The following is a 13,217-nucleotide window of genomic DNA, read 5'->3' on the forward strand; positions in this document are numbered from 1 at the left end:
ATTTTGGGGTGTTGCCCATCCTGAATGTGAGGGAAATGGGCTGGTGCTTTGTGCATATCATATATTTTTCTGTCTTTAGGCAGTGCATCTTGTGGTCCGAAATGGACTTTTCAGCCAGAGAATTGACCTGGCGTCAAAAGGCTTCCAATATTTTTCGTGTTAGTGCCTCTCAATCAATGATCGACATGTCCAGTAATGAGAAAGATTTGAGGAAACAATATAGGAGTTTTGTACATAAAAAAACTAAAGTATGGTGGACTAAGACTACCCTTGAGAATTATGTGAGTCAAAAAATCATCCCTAGAGGGTTGAGGGTACAATTGTATCCAACTTTCGATTTAGGTGAACAACAACTTGTGGATCGGTGGAAAGCGGCCGCCTCAACATGCTCCTTGGAGTTCTTGCAGATTATTATAGAAAGTAATGTTCTGTCCATTAAGAGGATAGAGGATGAGATTGCTAAATTGGAACTTTCGCTTAAAAAGGAATTAAAGAAAGATCAGCTGGATACTTTCTTTAAGGAAATCACTGATGATCTTGAGAGATGGGAAAAGGATATTTGTGCGGTCAAAACAAAGAAGTATTCCAGGGATATCACCGATTATGAGAATGATAGGGTGTATAAGTGGCAGGATCCACGCCCTGGGAAGGAGAGAAGGGACCTCAGGGCCACCTCCATCAGCTCTGCATCATCACTATCGGATGCGGGCACATCCAACCAAGGCACAGAAACCGTACCGTGGAATAAGCGTACCAGGTACGGTGGCAACTCCAAGCCTCATGATTTCTTTAAGAAGAGATCATATCAAAGGGATGACAGGATGAAGGTGATTAATCTTTCGACACATTCATTATCACATGAACAAATAGCTGTCCTTGAAAAGGGTCTCACTTTTTGTCCTTCATTTTCTCTAGATGTATTCACATCAGTAAAGGATTTGCATTTGTTTTCAAGGAAGCTTGTGTTAAAGAAGCTTCATCACAAAGGTCAAGGGGATGTTAATTTTGACACAGAGGAGGAAAGGGAAGCCCTGGCTAACTTGGAAGCTCTCGAAAGAGAGAGCAATTTTTTTGAGGTGAGTGGTTTTCCTCACCATTTGGTTGGGAAATCTAAGAAATTTCCAGCTTTGAGCTTATGCCCGGCAGTGGAGGTTTTTACGAGGTTGGTGGCCGGGGAGATTGAGAAGCTTGCTAGTGAAGGGTTTGGTCATTCAAACATCGGCCATTCAGAGAGGAGAGCTCTGGATATCCTCAAAGGGTGGGGGGACGTAGTATTCAAACCAGCCGACAAAGGCGGAAACCTGGTGATATGGCCCCACACCCTATATGAAAAGCAAGCATACAAACTCTTGGACAACAAAGACTGCTATATGAAAGTGGTGGGTAACCCCCTGAAGTCCTTTCAGGATCAATTGAGTGATATTTTGGAGAAGGCATTTCAGGAGGGGATAATCCCGAAAAGATTATGGGAATTAATTAAGAATATGCACCCAAGGATGCCCACATTATATCTCCTACCCAAAATACACAAAGACCCCATTGACCCACCGGGTAGACCTATTGTGTCGGGCAATGGGGGTCTGTGTGAGGTTATCACCCAAGTCCTCGACTACTATCTTAAACCTATGGTGAGTCAATTACCTTCATTTATTAAGGACACTACAGCGGCCTTAAGTAGATTAGACAACCTCCATCTTGGCCCTAACAGTATAATGGTGACGGCGGATGTGGAGGCGCTTTACACCTCAATTAGGCATGCGGACGGAATTAAAGCGGTGGCTTGGTATCTGGAATCAAGCAACTTGGATGGGAAACTGGTACAACTATTGCTTGTATTATTGGAATTCATTTTGTCCCACAATGTCTTTGTCTTTGGGCGTGGCACGTATCTGCAATTACAGGGCACTGCGATGGGGGCATGTTGCGCCCCCTCCTATGCAAACCTTTTTCTGGGGGCTTGGGAGAGAGACATCTTTATGAGTAATCCCATCCCCCAGAGTCATCTCATCCAGGAATGGATGAGATATATTGATGACATTTGGTTTGTGTGGGAGGGGAGCATCGCAGAGCTCAATGCCCTGATGGTCAATTTGAATCAGAACAATGTGAACATCAGATTGACGTTTAAATATGGGAAGACGGTTGACTTCCTGGATTTGCGGATACGTGCCCGTCCGGAGGGGGACATTGTTACGGATGTATTTCGAAAGGACACAGCCACTAACTCCCTGTTGCACGCCCAGTCTGCACATTTGCCCTCTACAATTAGAGGGATTCCTATTGGGCAATTTTTACGGGTTCGCCGCATCTGCTCAAGTGAGGCCGACTTTACGGTCCAATCAAAGGAGTTAGCTGATAGGTTTTTGCAACGTGGTTATGGCCAAAAAACAATTAGGAGGGGCCTAATGAGAGCCAAGAATACACCGAGGGATGTCTTGCTCTATGACAATAAAATAAGGTCAAAAACTGATGATAAGGATCAGGTACGCCTGATCACTGGATATCATAATAAATGGTTCGAGTTCAGGCGGATCATAGAAAAACACTGGGCTGTGTTACACACAGACCCGGTTTTGAAATAAATTTTATCCCCAAAACCCGCCATAGTGGCTAGGAGGTCAAGAAATATCCGTGACATCTTAGTACACAGCCATTATGAGCCTGGAAATAAGAAAAGCTCAGGTAATGATTTGGTTGGTTTCTTCCCTTGTGGTCGGTGTAAGGCCTGTGCGAACTTTGTGAAAACAAAAAAATGTTCAAATTTTGATGGATCTAAAGTTTATGACATAAGGAAATTCATTTCGTGTACGTCCAAGGGGGTAATTTACCACTCGACATGTCCCTGTGGGAAGATATATGTTGGCCTCACCACCAGGGAATTGAGAGTACGGATCCGAGAACACGTGTTAGATATTGAACGGGCTAAAACAGTTGATGACCTTTTGAGTTTGAAAACAATCCCAAGACATTATAACATTTTTCATGATTGCAACCCTTGCTTTATGAAAGTAAAAGGCATAGACTTGGTGAGCATGGGTCCGAGAGGTGGAGATCTGGGTAAGGCTCTTGCCCAAGTGGAAAGCCGATGGATATACCGGCTTGGTACTCTGGTTCCGCAAGGATTGAATGAGAATTTTGGATTTGGGTCCTTTTTATGATACTTTGAGTATACAGACTCCTTAGATGGTTGGATGTGTGTCGGTCATTTTAATGGTGTTTTGTTCGTGTTATCTGGTTAGGGTATGCTGTAATTTTAGTCTTGGTTTTAATTATTTTATTCTTTTCAGATTCGCACTCCGCCACTATTATGCTGTTCGGTTCCATTATTTATCAATCATCCGAGGGGAATTCAGGAGGATATGTTGATTTAAGAACTTTGATATTGCCTTTCGTCTAACTACACTGGAAGGATTTATAGTCATCAGGAACGAAGCATCAATTGGATTACGAGTGGACACATTGGCCTATAGTCCGTGACATTCTCTGTCTGAACTCACATTGAGGATATAGTTTGCTGTCCAAAATACTATGGATTGGTCTGCCAGTTGGCGGGTGGGGTTTGTTGGAGTAGCATTGGGGCTTACACGGGATGTTGATTGTTATTTGAGTTATCTTTTGTTGTTTTGATATATTTCAGACCCCCTGTGTGTGAGTGTACATAGCTACAATGAACTATATCTGATTTACACCCTCCGTGTGGGACTGCATTAGGGCGATGGTGCTTTCTGATGCCCCTTCCTGCAGGGGGGGCTCTGGGTGCCCCTCGCTATCCATTGTGCGGTCCCCGTTTATGTTTGTGTGCTCTTCCCTTTCCTTTTTGGATTATGAGAACTGGCTATACAGCTATCTGCTATGTATGATACACCGTATTTCTAAATTGGAAGGTATTCATTCTTTCTATTGACACTGGGTTGGGTTTGGTGGGGTGTAACGGCCCAGGGAGGCGATAGGGGGAGGAGGGTTTTTCATCTGCCCGCTTATTTGAGGTATGGGGCTCTCCTTTGATTATTATACATACTTTGCTTGAAGCATGCTGGCTTTAGGCTGTGCACATTGCGTGGTTTGATGCACGCTAAATGTGAGTGTCTTTATCCATGAGTAGGCATGACATCTTTGAATAGCAAGAGGCGTTGGTGTGTTTGCCTAGGAACCCCTCTGGTTGGTGGAAGGGCATCTTTTCAGGGTGACACATTGCTGGCTGTAGCTTGCTACTATGTACGCAGATGAGGAGTGCTTATGCCCTCCAGTAATAGCGCCGCTTCGAATCATATTAAGGTGCTTTTTTATATGCGGGTATCTATCAGATATTGGTCCAGCGCCTCCTATATGTAACGTACTGGTGGATAGATCGCTGGGATATTATGCGTAAAGTAGGAGTGGTTACACTTACCGACAGACGTGGTGTTTGTGAATGACGCGCAGGGATGTGTTTCACATATGGTTCCGGATTGGCTGGTGGACAAGCCCCCTGAGTGTGTGTTCCATTGGTGGAGCTTTTTTTGTGTGCGATCTGATTGGTTGTTTCATTCTTTAAGAATGATACGATGCCCGGCCTTAGACACGCCCCCATGAGGAAGCGGATGCGAAACGCGCGTCGGGGAATTTGAGGTCTAGCGTGCCACGAGGCAGGACAACGGCGGCTGCTCAGGTAATATGTATTGAGCAGTGTATATGTTTGTTAGGCTCTGTGTATTACAAACTAGGTGTTGACTCTAGGAGGCCGGTGGGAAGTGCAATAATTCTATGATGCTTGTCTGTGACAGGGTGTGCCGGTGAAACGGGGGTGATGGTTTCTCCCTATACATAGTTGTGGCACTATACCTAATGGTCACATGTGATTATCCAAGGTGGGCAATTGCCCGGTCTATTTGAATAATGGAATACTAGTGACTGATACTTGGTGTATGTAGGAATGATTGAGGCTTCCCCTCTGATTAATATGGCCAGGAGTACCTGGTATTTTCACCCTGTATAGTAAGGTTCACAGTGCTTACCGACATAAGTTGGAAAGGAAATTATTTCTTTCCTTTTATATCTGCTGTTCCCTCTGCTGACCTGTATCAACATTATTTTGGTTGTGAGGCATTATTTTAAATGTTTGTATGTTTCTATGTGAATAAAGGTTATTTTTAATGTTACAACACTTCATGACTGGGTATGGTTTAATAATCCATATGGTCTATATGTGTATATACTTCTGTGAAGAGCCTACATAAATTCCTGGGCTTTGCTAATTTTTACCGTCGCTTCATCGCTAATTTTTCTAGTGTTGTTAAACCATTGACTGATTTGACCAAGAAAGGTGCTGATGTGGTCAATTGGTCCTCTGCGGCCGTTGAGGCTTTTCAAGAGCTGAAGCGTTGTTTTTCTTCTGCCCCTGTGTTGTGTCAGCCAGATGTTTCGCTCCCGTTTCAGGTCGAGGTGGATGCTTCTGAGATTGGAGCAGGGGCTGTTTTGTCTCAAAGAGGTTCTGATGGCTCTGTGATGAAACCATGTGCTTTCTTCTCTAGAAAGTTTTCGCCTGCTGAGCGCAATTATGATGTGGGCAATCGAGAGTTGTTGGCTATGAAGTGGGCGTTTGAGGAGTGGCGACATTGGCTTGAAGGAGCCAAGCATCGCGTGGTGGTCTTGACGGATCACAAGAATCTGACTTATCTCGAGTCTGCCAAGCGGTTGAATCCTAGACAGGCTCGATGGTCGCTGTTTTTCTCCCGCTTCAATTTTGTGGTTTCGTACCTTCCGGGTTCTAAGAATGTGAAGGCTGATGCCCTTTCAAGGAGTTTTGTGCCTGATTCTCCGGGAGTTCCTGAGCCGGCTGGTATTCTCAAAGAGGGGGTAGTTTTGTCTGCCATCTCCCCTGATTTGCAGCGGGTGCTGCAGGAGTTTCAGGCTGATAGACCTGACCGTTGCCCAGCGGAGAAGCTGTTTGTCCCTGATAGATGGACTAGTAGAGTTATCTCTGAGGTTCATTGTTCGGTGTTGGCTGGTCATCCTGGAATCTTTGGTACCAGAGATTTGGTGGCTAGATCCTTTTGGTGGCCTTCCTTGTCACGAGATGTGCGTTCTTTTGTGCAGTCCTGTGGGATTTGTGCTCGGGCTAAGCCCTGCTGTTCTCGTGCCAGTGGGTTGCTTTTGCCCTTGCCGGTCCCGAAAAGGCCCTGGACGCATATTTCCATGGATTTTATTTCAGATCTCCCTGTCTCTCAGAGGATGTCAGTTATCTGGGTGGTTTGTGATCGCTTCTCTAAGATGGTCCATTTGGTACCTTTGCCTAAATTGCCTTCCTCCTCTGATTTGGTTCCATTGTTTTTCCAGCATGTGGTTCGTTTGCATGGCATTCCGGAGAACATCGTGTCGGACAGAGGTTCCCAGTTTGTTTCAAGATTTTGGCGGTCCTTTTGTGCTAAGATGGGCATTTATTTGTCTTTTTCTTCAGCTTTCCATCCTCAGACAAATGGCCAAACCGAACGAACCAATCAGACTTTGGAAACATATCTGAGATGCTTTGTTTCTGCTGATCAGGATGATTGGGTGTCCTTCTTGCCTTTGGCTGAGTTCGCCCTTAATAATCGGGCCAGCTCGGCCAATTTGGTTTCGCCCTTTTTCTGTAATTCTGGTTTCCACCCTCGTTTTTCTTCAGGGCAGGTTGAGCCTTCGGACTGTCCTGGTGTGGATTCTGTGGTGGACAGGTTGCAGCAAATTTGGACTCATGTAGTGGACAATTTGACATTGTCCCAGGAGAAGGCTCAACGTTTCGCTAACCACCGTCGCTGTTGGTCCCCGACTTCGTGTTGGGGATTTGGTTTGGTTGTCGTCTCGTTATGTTCCTATGAAGGTTTCGTCTCCTAAGTTTAAGCCTCGTTTCATTGGTCCTTATAAGATTTCTGAAATTCTTAATCCTGTGTCATTTCGTTTGGACCTTCCAGCTTCTTTCGCCATCCATAATGTGTTCCATAGGTCGTTGTTGCGGAGATATGTGGCTCCTATGGTTCCCTCCGTTGATCCTCCTGCCCCGGTGTTGGTTGAGGGGGAGTTGGAGTATGTGGTGGAGAAGATTTTGGATTCTCGTATTTCGAGACGGAAACTTCAGTACCTAGTCAAGTGGAAAGGTTATGGTCAGGAGGATAATTCCTGGGTGGTTGCCTCTGATGTTCATGCTGCCGATCTTGTTCGTGCCTTTCATTTGGCTCGTCCGGATCGGCCTGGAGGCTCTGGTGAGGGTTCGGTGACCCCTCCTCAAGGGGGGGGGTACTGTTGTGAATTCTGTTCTCGAACTCCCTCCTGTGGTTATGAATGGTACTTCGGCGAGTTCTGTCCATGGACTCCCTCTGGTGGCTGTGAGTGGAGTTGCTGGTTCTGAGGTTCCTCCTCCAGCTGACCTCGTTTAGGCCTTGGCTGGCTGTTCTATTTAACTCCACTCAGATCATTACTCAATGCCAGCTGTCAATGTCCTAGTACTGGTTCAGTTCTCTTGGATCTTTCAGATGACCTGTCTACTTCAGCAAAAGCTAAGTCCCTGCTAGCTTATTTGTTACCACTGTGTTTTTGTCCAGCTTGCTATTATGATTTTGCCTTGTTAGCTGGAAGCTCTGGGATGCAGAGTGGCACCACCGCGCCGTGAGTCGGCGCGGTGCTCTCTTTTGCACACTCTGCGTGGTTTTTTGTTAGTTTTTTATGCTGACCACAAAGATACCTTTTCTGTCTTCAGTCTGTTTAGTTCAGTCCGGCCTCCTTTGCTGAAACCTATTTCATTCCTGTGTTTGTGACTTCCATCTTAACTCACAGTCAATATATGTGGGGGGCTGCCTATTTCTTTGGGGGAATTTCTCTGAGGCAAGGTAGGCTGTATTTTCTATCTTTAGGGGTGGTTAGCTCTTAGGCTGTGAAGAGGCGTCTAGGCAGAGTCACGAACGCTCCACGGCTATTTCTAGTTGTTGTGATAGGATTAGGGGTTGCGGTCAGCAGAGCTCCCACTTCCCAGAGCTCGTCCTGTATTATTAGTTTGCTCATCTGGTCATTTCTAGTGCTGCTAACCACCAGTTCAATCGTAACACTAGGGTTAGGGTTAGGGTTAGGATCCCTAGGGTTACTAGGGATCCTAACCTTAGGGTTAGGGTTAGGGTTAGGATCCCTAGTAACCCTAGGGTTAGGGTTAGGGTTTTCTTGTTTTTTCTTGTGTTTAGGGTTAGGGTTAGGGTTTTCTTGTTTTTTCTTGTTTTCTTGTGTTTTTCTATAAAAACGCATGCGTTTTTAACGCAAGCAAACGCATGTGCTTAAAAACGCATGCGTTTACATAGACAGCAATACATTTTTTTGCAGCGAAAAAACGCATGCGTTTTTTTCCGGCAAAAAAACGCCGCTAGAAATTACTACAGGTTGCATTTCTGCAAGTAAACGCATGCGTCAAAAAACGCATGCGTTGCCGAAAACGCATCAAAACGCATGCTAAAAAACGCATGCGTTTTTTAATATTAAGTATAGAAAACGCATGCGTTTTTTAGCGCTAAAACGCTGCAGATCAAAACTCAAGTGTGAAAACAGCCTAAATTATATATTTAATCACCTTGAGGGCACACTATACAATACACTATATACACAATGGTTATACATATATAATGGTCAGATATGAAAATATGGGTGAAGTACAAAAGATATGAGCAAATGAATCATGTAAATTAAGTTTGATGTTCGACTATGTGTGCGCTGGGCCGCAACTCGACATGGCTCCCACTTTCAAAGTGAACAGCAAGCATAACAGAGAGTGACCACATGGCCTCACACAAGCCTTTAGCCCTTTGCTTGGTCACACCCTTTTGCACCCCCGGAAGGGACCTTATCCCCCCTCCTCTGGAAGTTTGTAGCTATATCTCCCAAAATCTATTGTGAAAAATCGATGTGAATACTTTTCTGCCCAATGATGACAGAAGTATTCTAGGAGTGATACCTTTATTGGCTAACCAGAAAATAATATGTTTGCAAGCTTTCAGAGCACAGTGGCTCCTTCTTCAGGCTGTAATACTTCTGTCATCATTGGGCAGAAAAGTATTATTATTATTATTATTATTATTATTATTTATTGTTATAGCGCCATTTATTCCATGGCGCTTTACAAGTGAGGAGGGGTATACATAATAACAAGTACAATAATCTTGAACAATACAAGTCATAACTGGTACAGTAGGAGAGAGGACCCTGCCCGCGAAGGCTCACAATCTACAAGGGATGGGTGAGAATACAGTAGGTGAGGGTAGAGCTGGTCATGCAGCGGTTTGGTCGATCGGTGGTTACTGCAGGTTGTAGGCTTGTCGGAAGAGGTGGGTCTTCAGATTCAGTGCAAAGTATTCACATCGATACACATATGGGGTAATTCCACATTTAGCAGAAATTGTATGACAAATTTTGGTGACATTTTTATTAATTTCCTCATGTGAAAATGCGAAATATGGGGATAATACAAAATATTGGTGGGTCTCCCAGTGGGTCATGGCACCCGCAAACCATAACAGTGAAATCTGCACTATAATGTGGCACTCCTTCCCTGTTGAGCTTTGTACTGTGCCTAAAAAGTAGTTCACAATTATATGTAGGGTATTGGCGCATTTAGGACAAATTGCATAACAAACTGAGGTTCATTTTTTCCTACTAGACCTTAGAAAAAATAAAAACTCAGGGCTAATAAAACATTTTTGTGGTAAAAATGTAATTATTCTTTCTTCACCACCCATTGACATAAAATTCTGTGAGGCACATATAGTGCCTCACAGAATGCTCACTGCAACCCTAGATAAATTCATTGAGGGGTGTAGTTTGTAAAGGTCACTTATGAGGGGTTTCTGCTGTTCTGGCACCTCAGGTGCTCTGCCAATGTGACATGGCACCCTCGAACCATTCCAGCAAAATCTAAACTCCAATATGGGGCTTATTCCCTTCTGAACTTTGCAATGTGTCTCAAAAATAGCTTATGATCACATATGGGGTATCGGTATACTCAGAAGAAATTGCACAACACATTTTGGGGTCCATTTTCTCCTGTTATCCTTGTGAAAATGTTTTTTTTCATTTTGACAGTTCAATGTTGTAAAATTCTATGAAGCACCTGTGAGTTTAAAGTGCTCAGCACATATATAGATACTGTACATTCCTTGAGGGGTCTAGTTTTCAAAATGGGGTTACTTGTGGGGGTTTCCACTATTAAGGCACATTAGGGGCTCTCCAAATGCAACATGGTGTTCACTCTTGATTCCAGCCAATTTTGTGTTCAAAATGTCAAACGGTGCTATGTGCCCAAACAGTAGTTTTCTCCCACATATAGAGGCATACTCAGGAGAAATTGCACAACACATTTTGGGTTCCATTTTCTCCTATTACCCTTGTGAAAATAAAAAGTTGGGGCTAAAATATATATTTTTGTGGAAAAAACGTCAGTTTCTATTTTCATTGTTCTATGTTATATGCTTTTGTGAAGCAACTGGGATTTCAAAGTATTCACTACACATCTAGATAAGGGTGTAGTTTCCAAAATTGGGTCACTTGTGGGGGGTTTCCATTGTTTAGGCACATCAGTGGCTCTCAAAATAAGACATGGTGTCCGCTAATGATTCCAGACAATTTTGCACTCCAAAAGTCAAAGGGTGCACGTATGGGTTATCAGCGTACAATTTTACAGTGCATTTTCTCTTGTTACCTTTGTGAAAATAAAAAATTTGGGGCTAAAAGAACATTTTTGTGGGAAAAATGTGATTGTTAATTTTCACGGCGTCCACTCTCAATTTCAGCCATTTTTGCATTCAAAAAGTTAAACAGTTCTGCTTCCCTTCTGAGCCCTGCTGTGCACAGAAACAGTAGTTTTTCCACCCGATATGAGCTATCGGTGTACTCAGGAGAAATTGCACAACAAATTTTGGTTTTCATTTTCTCCTAATACCCTTGTGAAAATGAAAAAGTTGGGGCTAAAGTAAAAATTTTTCTGGAAAAAAAAAGGAAAATGTTAATTTTTTCCTTCCACATTCCAAAAATACTTGTGAAGCATCTCAAGAGTTTGTAAGCTTCTTGAATGTGGTTTTGATGACTTTGAGGGTATGTGCACACTCTGCGGATTTTGTTGCGGATCCGCAGAGGATTGGCCGCTGCGGATTCGCAACAGTTTTCCATGAGTTTACAGTACCATGATTTTTGACAAATTTCTGTTATTTTCACAAATAAACGCAAGTCATATTGAACAAATTTTACCACTATCATGAAGTACAATGTGTCTAAAAAAACAATCTCAGATTTAGTGGGATTTAGAATTGTAAAATTGATGGTGTATCTGTTTATGCAAATGGTTTGAGGTGTACAGTCTGTTTTATATTTAATAGATTTTTTTTCAGTATTATATGCGTGGGTATAGTTCTGGTGTTTAAATTTATGTACATATCAGGTATACTTCCATTTACTTTTTACTACCTGTGTTTCACTTTAAGGGCAGAGACAGACTGCCATATTTCTCGTGCGAGGATCGCATCCTAAACCTCATACTGGCTGTCGGCTCTCCTGACCTGAGCTTGATAGCTGCATAGTAATCCATCATGCTGTCTTGCTCAGGTCAGGAGAGGTACCAGGCCAGTCCGTGCAGTGCATGCGATTCTCGCACGAGAAATACGGCAGTCTGACTCTGCCCTTATTTGTAGATTAGGTGTGTATCAGGGTCTGAAGAGAGATCTGACGTTGAACAGCGGTGCCATATCGCAAATATTAGGGTGCCAACTAATATTTACTGCCAGATTCTGACTTCAGAAAAAAAGCAGCAACAAAACAACGTGTGAACATATCCTAAGAGCATGTGCAAATGCTGCCTTTTGATGCGTTTTATCTGTGCATTTTTTTCATAAAACCTGAAGGATTTCCTGATGCCAGCAAAATGAATAAGAATCCTGAAATCTCAGCCACACTTCGCTTATTTTTGACTCGCAGATTTGGAGCAGATTTAAATCATGCATGTCAATTCTTTCAATGTATTTTGCTATAGATTTCACCCATACTAATGCTTGGTGTAGAAATCTGCAATAAAAGCACTGCATTTGTCCTGTCAAGAGATGCATAAATGTTTGCACCAAATACTTAACATGTGCACACATTGAGCATTTGGTGAGTTTTTTACCTCGCTATCTGAAAGCCAAAACCAGGAGTACATGAAGAATCCATAAGGGGTGGTGACGTGTTTCTATTATACTTTTCCTCTGATTGTTCCACTCCTGGTTCTGACTTACACCTACTAGTGATGTAAAATACTCACCAAATACTCAATGTGTGCATGTGGCCTCACTGGAATCATACAACATAGTGCAAACAGTGTTGTAACCTCTTTTCCTCATGTCTTACCTGCAGGACCGGCATCAGCACCCGGCGTACCCGGGCAAATGCCGGGGCCCTGGGGAGACAGGGGGGCCTGTTCAGGGCCGGTGTTAGGGGCAGGCAGCTGCCAATGCCTAGGGCCCCCGCTCCCCCAGGGGCCCTCAGCTAGCGGCACATCACGCAGCCTCTATGTGGCCTCTGTGAGGCAGGGGGGCCTGCCTGTCGCAAGAGCCAACTCCCCCGCCGCCGCATTGAACTATACCGGCGTCTGCCAGTAAAGTTCAAAGCAAATGATGGAGGAGAGAGCGTCACCTGACGCTCCCTCTCCCATCATTCCCCACTCTGCCTCTGACACTGCCACTGCGGGTGCGCGATGACGTCATCACACACTCGCTGTGTGTCAGACAGTGCAGCGGCAGCCGCCGAGACCAGAGCAGGGAGCAGCGCGGGCAAGTTGAGAGGTGAGGAGTGTTTTTTTTTGTAACTATAACAGTGAGTACTGGACTATGGGACCATTCTTGGGGGGAGGGGGGCTGTGTTGTATACTACATGTCTGTGCTATATACTACATGGCTGTTCTATATACTACGTGGGCCGTGTTATATACTTCGTGGGCTGTTATATGCTTTGTGGGCTGTGCTATATACTACATGGCTGTTCTATACACTACGTGGGCTGTGTTATATAATATGTGGCTGTGCTATATACTATATGGGCTGTTATATGCTACGTGGGCTGTGCTATATACTACATGGCTGTGTTATATGCTACGTGGGCTGTTATATACTACATGGCTGTGTTATATGCTATGTGGCTGTTATATACTACGTGGGCTGTGTTATATACTACATGGCTGTGTTATATGCGATCATGAATCGTGGTAT

General features: G+C 43.9%; 1 protein-coding gene across 1 annotated transcript in view; it reads right to left on the reverse strand.

The window, feature by feature from the left end:
* Window positions 1-13,217, reverse strand: part of ATP8B3 (ATPase phospholipid transporting 8B3) — a 575,725-nt gene that overhangs the window by 180,026 nt on the left and 382,482 nt on the right. The window lies entirely within an intron of this gene.

The sequence above is a fragment of the Ranitomeya variabilis genome, chromosome 1 (assembly GCF_051348905.1).
Source record: "Ranitomeya variabilis isolate aRanVar5 chromosome 1, aRanVar5.hap1, whole genome shotgun sequence".
In the NCBI taxonomy this organism is placed as follows: Eukaryota; Metazoa; Chordata; class Amphibia; order Anura; family Dendrobatidae; genus Ranitomeya; species Ranitomeya variabilis.